At 41.3% G+C, this 12,385-nt stretch overlaps 1 protein-coding gene and 1 pseudogene across 1 annotated transcript in view; one reads left to right on the forward strand and one right to left on the reverse strand.

Moving 5' to 3' along the window:
* Positions 1–12,385, reverse strand: part of DMD (dystrophin) — a 2,144,806-nt gene that overhangs the window by 1,772,405 nt on the left and 360,016 nt on the right. The window lies entirely within an intron of this gene.
* LOC129326817 (U6 spliceosomal RNA) lies at positions 3,285–3,385 on the forward strand (annotated as a pseudogene).

Here is a 12,385-nt window from a genome sequence, read left to right on the forward strand (position 1 = left end):
TGATGATCTGAGGGGAGGAGCAGTCCTCCACCTCATATCCTGGTCAGTCATCCCACCCCAGCCCCCCTGGCCAAGACCCAACACTCTCATTGTTGCTATGGTACAACTTGCAATAGTTCATTGTCATTACCACCCTGCTTGTTACATTCATATTTTTATGACATATAAACATTCTAAGTGTACAGCTGAAAACGTCATGTATGCAGAGGATCCACTTCCATAGCAAGTATTACTATGTTCTTTCTTTAAATTCAAATGTAGGTTCTTTCTCTCTCTGTACCTATCTTAATAATCTTCCAGTACTGACAAGGAAAAGCAAAAGCAAATTCTTGCCCAAACAACCTCAAAACTACCAACCCACACTAATTGACCTTCACATTTAAGTTCATTACCTCTAAATCTAATCAACTCCTAGGACATCTAAGTACTTAACACTGCCAAGATTAAAGGCTCTGCATTCATGACTATTTTTGAATTAACATTGAGGTATAAACAGACACTTCTTCATTCCAAGTGATTTAGTGAATGTTATCTCTTCCAAACAGAGTATCTTTATTCACACCCTCTGATTTATTTCATTTCTGTTTTGAAATCAATCTGTGGAATGAGATTTGATGGGCTTTTCTCTGTCCTCATTCTTTTGTTTATGTTTTTATAGAAGCAAAACTGGATCTTTTCTGTCTCCTTTTACAGAAAGCCTGCTTAGAGTTTATTAAGTAGGAAGTGTTCCTACACAGGAGACATTTACTCAAAGGCAATCACAATGCTTCTAAAAGACTACTATTTTGTTGAATTTATACATTTGGAACCATTGTGGATAGTTTTAATAAACGAATGCATTTTCAAAGCCAAAGTCTGAAACATTAACTATAAAAGAATGAAATGTAATTAATTCATGCGTTCTTGAAAAGCAAAATGGAACAGATAACAGAAAGTTATTTTAAGTCATCAATGTGTAAGTTATTTCTCTCATGAGAAACATAGAAGTGTAGATTAGAAACTGGTTAAATGAAAGAAGCAGAGAATAGGAATACATGGAAATTCTTGCAAAAGAGGGAAGAAGGCAGAAATGTTCCACAGAAAATATTACTGGGACTAATGCTATTTCAGTTGTTAATAAATGATCTGGAACTGAGGGCAGCCAGTGAAATGGCCAAGTTCTCTGAACACACCAAATTATTATGGATGGTAAGAACTGAAACAGATAGGTAAGTGCCCCAAGAAGATCTCTCCAGATTAGATAAATGGGCAAATGGGCAAATGAGGATGAATGTCATAGGTTCAGGAAAGAGATTAACAATGGGGCAAAACATCCTAACTTTGCATATATGCTGGTATGATATGACCAGGGTCAAATCCACATTACTCATTCTAAGTCTCATGTTCCCCGCATTCCCCACGCAATCCTGAGTGCCAGTCACATTACCTCATTAAACAGATGCATTTCATTCGCATTTCTCCCGAATATGTGGTCACAGGTTTTCAACGGGAGTTTCACGGTGTCCGTGAACGGGCCAATGCGCAATTTATGTGGTTTTTTTAAAAACCACCCCCCTTCCTGTCTCTCCGGCCGTTCCGAGAGTTCCTATTGGCTGATTCAACTTGCAAGTTCTCCGTAGTCTGCAAAAGACTGTTTTTGACTTCATAGCATTGGATTGATTGATTATGCTGTTTCTGAATCAAATCTGGTAGTTTGAAAAATCATTTTGGGGTGAATCCATCCTCAGAACGGACTTGCGAAACTTCCTTTTTAACTGTTTTTTATTTTTTTTATTTTATATTACTGAAATATCGAAATAATGACACTCCAAGGAAGTGAAACTTCAGTAAAATTCAGGCACTGAACTGTCCTGCATAGGAAATGCCCACGAAAGCTTCCCACGTGTTTCCAAATTTCCAAAAAAGAAACGGGAGAGAGCCATCAGTGCTGTCAGTGGGGGAAAGAGAGGCATCATTATCTTCAATGATGTTTCTTTATAAGGCAAGATCGAAATAACGGAAAAGTGCGCTAAAAAAAATTAAAAAATGGGCGGGAAAAAAGGTCCCGCCCAAAAAAGCGATTTTCGAGCAGCCGTGTGACCGGAGGGACGCGCAAGAAAGACGGATTGGAAGCAGGAATGTGAACGAAGAGGAAAAAATCGCGGATTGGAGGCAAACGGAAGATATCCGATAAACATGAGGGTAATGGGTGAATGTGGATTTGACCCAGGTGGTGAAAATGTCAAACACAGTGTTTAGCAGTGGAGAAAAAGATGAATTCCATGCTTGTGATTATTTATTAATACTGTTCTTGAATAGATCTATGGTATGGCTACATTTAGAATACTGTGTTTAGTTCTGACTGACAGATTTGGTTGTTGCTACAAAAAATATTGTCGTGATAGAAACAGTGCAGAATGATAAAGGGACTGAAGCATTTTCTTATGGAGAAAAGCTAAGGAGTTGAGTAGGAAACATGACAGAGCAGTAGTCTTTAATCTATTACCACCCCCTTCAAGTGGCAACAATATCTATGATTTCTCCCCATATCCCATATTTATAAATTTATAAATCCCATATTTATCACTTGCAAAAGGAGTTCAAGGAAGCTCACAAAAACCCTTACCCAAAAGAAACCAATAGGGAGACATTATCTTTAGCCCCAAGTGGACTCTTCTTTCTGCTGCAGCTGGAGAAAAATGGAGGGAAATGGGGGGGGGGTCACTAGCATCCCAACGCACTGATATCACTTCCAGTGAGACCGGATGTGACATAAGAGAGCCAGTTTGGTGGAGTGGTTAAGAGTGGTTAGTCTGAAGAACTGGGTTTGATTCCCCACTCCTCCACTTGAAGCCAGCTGGGTGACCTTGGGTAAGTCACAGCTTCTAGGAGCTCTCAGCCCCACCCACCTCACAGTTTGTTTGTTGTGGGGATAATAATAATAGCATACTTAGCATACGCTCTGAGTGGGCGTTAAGTTGTCCTGAAGGGCGGTATATAAATTGAATGTTATGTTGTTAATATTATTGCCAGTGATGCTCTAGCACTGAGTCAAAATTCAATAGCTAAACCATAGAGTATTGGCCAAATGTTAGTGTGTCTCTAGGGGAGACATCCCTCAATAGTATGTTTCCTACCAGTAGCCAATTTTGTGATCGAAATCCTACTTTCTAGTGCATTTCTGTGAAACATTCACAGGTGGAAGAAAGTGAGATAAAGTATAAGCAGAGAATGCTTGATGGAGTTTACATGGAATGGTGCCACTAAGCACAACATTAACCACAGCTACAGGAAAGGGACCACATATACTCACTTCGGCAGCACATATACTAAAATTGGAACGATACAGAGAAGATTAGCATGGCCCATGCACAAGGATGATACAGAAGAAAGGACCACATTTTTTGCTGTTTAATCTTTAAAGTCTGAAAACATTACTATGAATCAACAAAAAGGCTCAAGCTCAAAGAGAATGCATGGACATACAACCTAAAATGTCGTGACACAAATCAATCAAACCCTCTAGAAACTGGCATGCTATTTATCTCTCACAAAGCCATGCATGAAGCACATTGTTCAGAAGGAAGTGAGAGGACATCAAAGAATACAGGTTTATCTGGCATTCCTTAATTCACATATCTCATTCTAATATGTCTGTTTATTGTAAGTACATGTTATGCCAATAAAGGTATATGATGATGATGATGATGATGGTGATGATGATGATATTCTAAGTACATAATTTCTAGCCTGAAGTCCACAAAGGCAATTCATTCAAATGTCTAACAAGAAAAATCCATTATACTAGCAATGTAATCCTGCAAGCCGTATTGAAGCAAACAAACCATTGTCACAAATATTTTTGTGTTTATTAAAGCTGAATTCATGTTCAATCTCTGGGTCAGATCTGTGAGCAACTAGCATCTTATCTTCTAGAAAGGAGTCAGTTTATACAGAAACTAATGTAGTTTACATGTCAAACTGCCCATATCAGAGTGTTTCTTAACCAATAAAGGTAATTTAGAATCATGAACATTATAGAAAGCATTAAAATTATATTGGCTAATAGATATTATATCAAGATGAGAAGATAGGAAACTGTCTGCAGCTGATTTAAGTTCTGCATCACGGAATTTAATAGGATTAACCTCTTGTCCTATATATTGAAGGCACGCTTCCGCATAAGACAACAGACAGATTTAATGCTCTGGAATGCTCATCCATAAAAACTGGTGTCAGTCCAGTAGCCAAAGAAGAATAACCACCACAAGAAAAAGTACTGAAGCGGCAAGCAAACCACCTATTCCCAGACTCGATGTAATAGCCTGTTATATCTTAGCCATATCATTGTGTGAGCAACATTAATTCTAAAGAAACAATGTCTGAATCTTTATTCACAGCTGAAACATCAAAAAGCTAAGGTAAAACTGAGCCAACAACTGCAACCAACAGGAAAAATAAGCTGACATCTTAATTGTTTCACAGGGGAAAAAATTATATTAAGGTATGATCCTGGAAACTTATCAGATTGATCTGGATTGTCATCAGACAATGAAACAGACTCTTGAAATTAAATTATACTCCCCATATTAATGAAGATGCATGTGGATCCTGTATGAAAATCTGGTTTCATTTTGTCTTTTTTACCTCTCCAGGTTTAATAGCTGCATCATTCGGACTTAAGGGTACATGAAATCCTAATTATATGACACTAATGGGATCATACTTATTTAAATGCTTATCAGTAAATTTCTTTTGCAAAGGAAATAACCAGTTGAGGGGGGAAAGCAAACACTGAAATGGGCACTTGAGAGAAGATTACTTCCCATATTAATGAAGGTACATGCAGTTACAGTATGAAAATGTGCCTATTTTGTCACATCTTTTAACTGCATCTCCAGGATCTAACAACTATGGAATGCATAAAGATGTTGCTAGCCTTTTAAGTATATTACTTTTGGATAGAAAGGGATAATAGAACAATAGGACAAAACAAGACAGAGATAACATGTCTTTTTTATTGGTTTAAAATAAAGTAGGAATTAATCTGGCAACAAAGCTATAGGGGACTTCAAGCTTTCCTTGAACTAAACTCATCGCCATTCAACTAATCCAATCAGTTAATGAATTAATAGATATTAAAGGGAAAACCAGGGGGAAACAGTTAATCTCTATCCTTATCATGTTTAAAAAGGGTCAGTATGTCCACTTCATAACGGCCATTATGCAACATTAGATGACTTCTATGTTTCACCACATTGGGTCTCCTGAAGAAATGAACAGGATTAGAACTAGACATGGGCACGAACAGCAATACAAACAAAACCCCCCACAAACAACCCGTTCGTCTGTTCACGGTGGTCGTTGCGAGCCTCGTTTGTTGCGTTCGGCCGCTGTTCGGGAAGCCAGACATTCAGTCACCTTCAATCAATTCCCCTGGCAATGGAATCAATTCCCCTGGCAATGGAATCCCCCCTGCCACCTGCCAGCTGATTGTTTAAAGGGACCTTTAAAGGGCCACAAACACTGAACATGTTCATTAAGGGAACATGTTCAGTTCTATGTATTGTCGAAGGCTTTCACGGCCGGAGAATGATGGTTGTTGTGGGTTTTCTGGGCTGTATTGCCGTGGTCTTGGCATTGTAGTTCCTGACGTTTCGCCAGCAGCTGTGGCTGGCATCTTCAGAGGTGTAGCACCAAAAGACAGAGATCTTTTCCACACTGTGACAGTGTCACAGTGTGGAAAAGATGTTGGCAGGTCATTTATATCTACTCAGGAAAGGTGGGGTTGAGCTGAGTCATCCTGTAAGAGTTTCCCAGGGTGTGGAATGCTAATGGCAGGAGGCTTCACTGTATCCTGAGGAGGTTCTTTTGCATATGGATTGATGCTTGATGTGCTAATCTTCTCTGCAGGGCTATTGTCGGGTATAGAAGTTTTGTTAGCCTGGTGTTTTTCAGAACTGGAAACCAAGCTCTGTTCATTCTTAAGGTTTCTTCTTTCCTGTTGAAGTCTTGCTTATGCTTGTGAATTTCAATGGCTTCCCTGTGCAGTCTGACAAAGTAGTTGGAAGTGTTGTCCAGTATTTTGGTGTCCTGGAATAAGATACTGTGCCCTGTTTGAGTTAGGCTATGTTCAGCCACTGCTGATTTTTCAGGCTGTCCAAGTCTGCAGTGTCTTTCATGTTCTTTTATTCTTGTCTGGATGCTACGCTTTGTGGTCCCGATGTAAACTTGTCCACAGTTACGGTATACTCCTGCAGAGGTGAGGGGGTCTCTACTGTCTTTTGCTGATCATAGCATCTGTTGTATTTTTCGGGTGGGTCTGAATACTGCTTGAAGGTTATGCTTTTTCATAAGCTTTCCCATCTGATCAGTAATTCCTTTGATATATGGCAAAAACACTTTTCCTGTAGGAGACTGTTTTTCCTTGGTTGTTTGATTCATCCTGGGTTTGATTGCTCTTCGGATTTCATTTCTGGAGTAGCCATTTGCCTGAAGTGCGTGGTTTAGATGATTAATTTCCTCATTGAGAAAGTGCGGCTCACATATCCGTCTTGCACAATCCACGAATGTTTTCATTATGCCTCTTTTCTGTCGGGGGTGGTGATTGGAGTTTTTGTGTAAGTACCAATCAGTGTGAGTTGGTTTCCTGTAGACCTTGTGACCTAACTGGAAGTTTGCTTTGTGGATGACCAAGGTATCCAGAAATGGGAGTTTCCCCTCGATTTCTTTCTCCATTGTGAATTGTATGTTCAGGTGGATGTTGTTGAGATGATTCAAAAGCCCCACCAATTCTTCCTCCCCATGGCTCCAAATGATAAACCGGAACCATACCCTAGGTTTGTGGGGTGCTGATTCTAGAGCTGTTTTTTCAAAATGTTCCATGTAGAAGTTTGCTATAACTGGGTTGAGAGGGATCCCCATGGCCACCCCATCCATCTGTTCATAGAATTCGTTATCCCATTGGAAGTAACTGGTTGCCAGACAATGATGGAATAAGGCTGTTACATCCTCTGGGAAAATCTGATTAATAAGTGCAATAGTGTCTTTTACTGGAACCTTGGTAAACAGGGATACAACATCAAAACTGACAAGTATGTCTTGTGGATTGAGTTTCAGAGAACTGATTTTGTTGATGAAATCTGCTGAATCTTTGATGTAAGGTAATAATTATACCCAAAGAGCTGTGGTTGTCAAACTGTATTATGGGGAAGACATATTTTCCTGGAAGTATAGTAGTTCTTTCTCAGTGATAAGAACAGGAATGGCAGACTGGCTGTGTCAAGGTAGGGAGCCATGTTCTGGACAAGACTTAATTAGAAGAAGGCCTTTTTTGCAGCTTGCAAATTTTCTTGCTTTTCTAGCAGCAGTGCTGGATCTGGTATAATCCCTAGGATCTTTACCAAGTTAGCAAGGCTGATTGAACTCCATCAAAAGTGAGAAACACAACATCTTTCAAGATCTCTGTTGACTCAGTGAGCACCATTTCTGTCTGTTCTGGATTCAGTTTTAGTTTGGATACTTTCAGCCATTTGACTACAGGAGTCACACAGTGACTGAATACCTCTATTGCATCAGGATTTGGATAGAGAGATATACAGCTGGGTGTCATTCACATATTGATGACATTCGAATTCCAAGGCTACAAATTATTTATCCTAAAGGCTTTAGATAGAGGTCAAATAACATGGGGAATAAGACTGCACCCTGTGGAACCCCACAAGATAATTCCCACACTGAAGGTGGGTCTCTGACAGCAACCCTTTGAGTCTGTTCTGTGAGGAACAATTTAAACCAGTCTAAGGTACACCCCTTGATATTTACTTCTGCCTCCAATTGCCTCAACAGGATGGAATGATCTACTGTATCAAAAACGTCAGATAGATTTTATAGAGTACAAGAGAACATTGGATGTTCTCTTGGATGTATTCTAATCAATGATTATTTTTAAAGGTGCTGATACTCATTTATATGGTTGCAGTGATTTGCACCATTCCCCCTGTTAGATTTGGGCAATCCCCACAAAAAGGTGGTGGTAGTCAGTACCACTGAGTACTGCCAGGAAAAAAAAAACCAATAATTTCATGGATTGAAAATTGGAATTGATAAAACTAATCGTCTATGTGAAAGGACTGTATAGTGCATCTGGCATTTTGCGCAATACATAAGAACTACATTACAATTAAAAGGAACAATTCATTTATGGGCCATTCCTGATTATGACACAAAAAATATTCTTTAGTCTACACAAACTGCAATGATATGATTGCTTTGAGGACACAGCAGAATTAGCTTCCAGTTATACCTGGCGAGGGTAATTAAATCTTGAATGCAAATGACCACTCTGAATGATATATTCCTTGAGCACAAAGAAACCAAATAAAGGATGTTATTTAGTAGCATATTACATGATCTGGATGGTGGACTTGGTATCATTGGAAATGGTCAAGTACATTCTGTAGATCTCTGTGACTACCGGTGAACCGCTGAATATAACTGTGCATCCTTTCTCGCCACTTCCCTGTGCTTACATGTTTCCTATGTTTACATGTTCTCATAATGTCCAAAGAGATATATTGGTTTACAAACTTTCAATGTATATTCAGCACATTGTAGTGTCTTGAGATTCACACAGAATTATCTACAGTAAACTGAATGAGGAACAGTTAATAAAAATGAGGAAAATGAGAGGGGAAGGGAGAAACAGACCAGGGCTGGATTGAGGGGGGGCAGGAGGGGTAGTCTGCCCCCGGCACCACCAGGTAGGGGGCGCTGAGAGCAGCTGCCAGCTGCCAGAGGGTGCAGTCAGCAGCCCCTAGCGCCTCGCAGCCCCCCGCGCTACCTTTCACCTGCTTCGCAGGACAGGGGGCAGCTGGCTTGCTGTGCACCCCCTGCCCTGCAGGGCAGGCAAAAGGCAGTGTGGGGGGCTGTGGGGCCACCCACGCCATTCACCTGCCCTGCACGACAGGGGGCGGCCAGCTCCCCCTGTCCTGCGGGGCAGGCGAATAGCACGGGTGGCCGTGCTGCCTTTTGCCTGCCCTGCAGGGCAGGGGGTGCACAGCAAGCCGGCCGCTCCCTGTCCTGCAGGGCAGGCAAAAGGCAGCACGCGGGGCTGTGAGGCCGCCCGTGCCATTCACCTGCGGAGAGGTGAATGGCGCGGGCGGCTTCCCAGCCCCGCATGCTGCCTCCGCCGTTCCGCCCTGCGTGATGACGTCACTGAAGCAACATCATCACACAGCATGGGGAGCATGCGCGTGCTGTGCGCGCGCACAAGGTGGTCGACCTAGGGTTGCCCCGGGCGCGGGCAACCCTAGATCCGGCGCTGAAACAGACTATCTCCAGAAAGGGTCATTTATAAAGAAATGATTTTTCCTGAATACAAGTCAAACAAAAATAATCATTACTTCAGTTCATTAATATTTGAAATCGGAAGATTCATAAAAAAGCAGGAAACTGGAGAACATGGAAAGGATCAACAGCATAGCTGTATGTATTATTTACTTAGTACATTTCTATTCTGCCCTTTTTGTTTGTTTTTATCCTACTCTTCCTCCTCAGGAGGCATACATGTTGCTTTGCTCCTCCATTTCACCCTCACAACAGCTCTGTGAGGCAGACTGAGAACAAATGGTTGGCACAAGGTCACACAATAAGTTTCATGAAAGCAAGAGTTTGAACCCTATTTGCCCAATTCTAGCTCAGCACTCTAGACCCAAAGGTGCTCACTCTGTAGCCTGCAGAGAACCATCTTTGTAATTACCATCAACTACTGTTTGCCCTGAGCCCCACCCCACTAAACACTTATATACAATAATATAAGATATAACTATTCCTCACTGGAGTTAATCAATACAATCTTTCAGTTTTCTAATTTGGAAACCATCCTTTATCAAAGAAGATCTAGGTATAAAATTGTGAGGAGTAGGGAAGCCATGCACCAATGGTGGTCTTGGCAGAACTGCAGATGAGGCTGCTGTAGGGCCATGCTGGGAAAGACCACGAATACAGGTCCTACACCCCCTTTAAGGCCTGAGATATGGAGTGGAGAAGACACCCAGTTCTCCCACCCTGTTGACCTGTTTCTTGACTCCCTCTGAATTAGCTCCTGGAGAACAGAGCAGTCTCATCAATACTTCTCCCTGGTTGGGAGAGAAAGGGCCTTATATACCCCAGACCAATAGCTAATGCCCCTGCCTCTTTGATTCCCTCTGCAAGTCTTCCCATTCCCCTGTGGCCATAACAATGGGGCTGGCAAGCACTCCTGTGTGTGCCAGCTAATCAGCGATGCTGCTCCAAGTCACCCAGGCCACATCCCTGGCCATGTTCCTGGCCAGGGCCAATGGGATTCAGATCAGGTAGCTGGCCTCGCTGCATCAAGAAACAATGTGCCAGTCCTTGATGAGGAAAGGCATTGGGTCAGCAGTTTGAGATGGCGTCCTGATGGTTCCCCAGGAGGGTGAGAGCTAGCAATGGGGAGCAATCAGAGGTGGGGGGTCTTAGCCTCCAAACATTTCAAAACTATTAATTCAGGTGTTATTGAGTACAATTCACTCACACATCCTCTGTCGAAAATTTGCCATGCCAGGACAACATGCTCAGAGTACCTTAGACAGATGCATTTTTTAATTTATGGCTTGACCTGATATAGTCAGAGTGCAACACAGAAAAGCAACCCTTCAGCCACTCACAGGAAATGAAACATTATAATGGCTCACTGTTCTCTATGTAATTAAGAGTGCCCAGCAGTTTCAGCAACAAGAAAAAACCTCTCTCATGTCAGGTGCTGAATTGAAAAGAAAATAAATCATTTTTAAGTTAAGTGAAAGAAAAGATGCTCTGAAATTTGAATTAAAAGTCACAAAAAAAGACTATAAAGGCATAGCAGTTATGTCGACACACCAAGAATTAGCATGTGACTCTGCAAATGAGACTTCAGCAACAATTTTATTAAAATAAAATTTTGCTCATTATGTAGAACACGAAGCCATTGTGATACCATTCTAATTGTGTATTCTAATGGTTAGGAATATTCTCACCACATTAATTGCCAAGGAAGGTACCAGTGGAAATTCTCAACAACTGTAGCCTACTTTAATGATTTATTAATTAAGGTGTTGTTGTTTCTTCTCTGTTATCTATCCTGTCCACTCAGGAGGTCTACATGATCATTATTTTGCTCACTTTGCAGATGAGAAATTAAAGCTTAATAATAATTACTTCCCCAAGAGCAGTTAGGCAGAGCTTGGCTAAGAAGGGATTTGAACAAAAGTTTTTCTTGTCAAGGTCCAACATAATGAATTTGGTACTTATATGCAGCTGCTTTTACTTATTTTATTTTTTTATGTTTATTTTACTCTATTGTACCTACTTATCTCCCCAGTGGGTCCCAAAGCAGTTTACATCCTCCTTCTCTTGTAAGCCAGCACCAAAAAGGAAAATCCATATTGCTCCCCCCTGTCTCAGGCCTTCACCTTGCCTGCAGGCTCGACTATATCTCAAACCCCACCATATATGCAGGGGGGTTAGATAATGTAATCATTTGCTTGCTTGCTATGACCCCTCCTTATATACAAGCTATAGCTAATATAGTTGTTTTCTGTCTCGCCTTAATGCTAAGGCAGGAAGAGCATGTGGTTTTTGCAAGATAAGAATAGCTGTGCTCAGCCATAGAAAATAGGAAGTAAGTATCAGATCTTCTCTGCAGGGCTATTGTAGAATGTAGAGTATTTTGTTAGCCTGGTGTTTTTCAGGACTGGGAACCATGCTCTATTCATTCTTAAAGTCTTCTTTCCTGTTGAAATTGTGCTTATGCTTATGAATTTCAATGGCTTCCCTGTGCAATCTGACAAAGTAGTTGGAAGTGTTGTCCAGTATTTTAGTGTCCTGGAATAGGATACTGTGTCCTGTTTGGGTTAGGCTATGTTCAGCCACTCCTGATTTTTCCAGATGGCCAAGTCTGCAGTGTCTTTCATATTCTTTTATTCTTGTCTGGATGCTACACTGTGTGGTCCCGATGTAAACTTGTCCACAGCTGCAGGGTATGCGGTATACTCCTGCAGAGGTGAGAGGGTCCCTACTGTCTTTTGCTGATCGTAGCATCTGTTGTATTTTTCTCTCTACTCTACATTCTACAATAGCCCTGCAGAGAAGATTAGCATATCAAGCACCAATCCATATGCAAAAGAACCTCATGAGGATACAGTGAAGCCTCCCTCCATTAGCATTCCACACCCTGGGAAACTCTTACAGGATGACTCAGCCAAAACCCACCTTCCTGAGTAGATATAAATCACTTGCCAACATCTTCCCCACACTGTGACTCTGAGAGATCTCTGTCTTTTGGTGCTGCACCTCTGAAGATGTCAGTCACAGCTGCTGGCGAAACATCAGGAACTACCATGCCAAG

The sequence above is a fragment of the Eublepharis macularius genome, chromosome 3, assembly GCF_028583425.1.
Source record: "Eublepharis macularius isolate TG4126 chromosome 3, MPM_Emac_v1.0, whole genome shotgun sequence".
Classification (NCBI taxonomy): domain Eukaryota; kingdom Metazoa; phylum Chordata; class Lepidosauria; order Squamata; family Eublepharidae; genus Eublepharis; species Eublepharis macularius.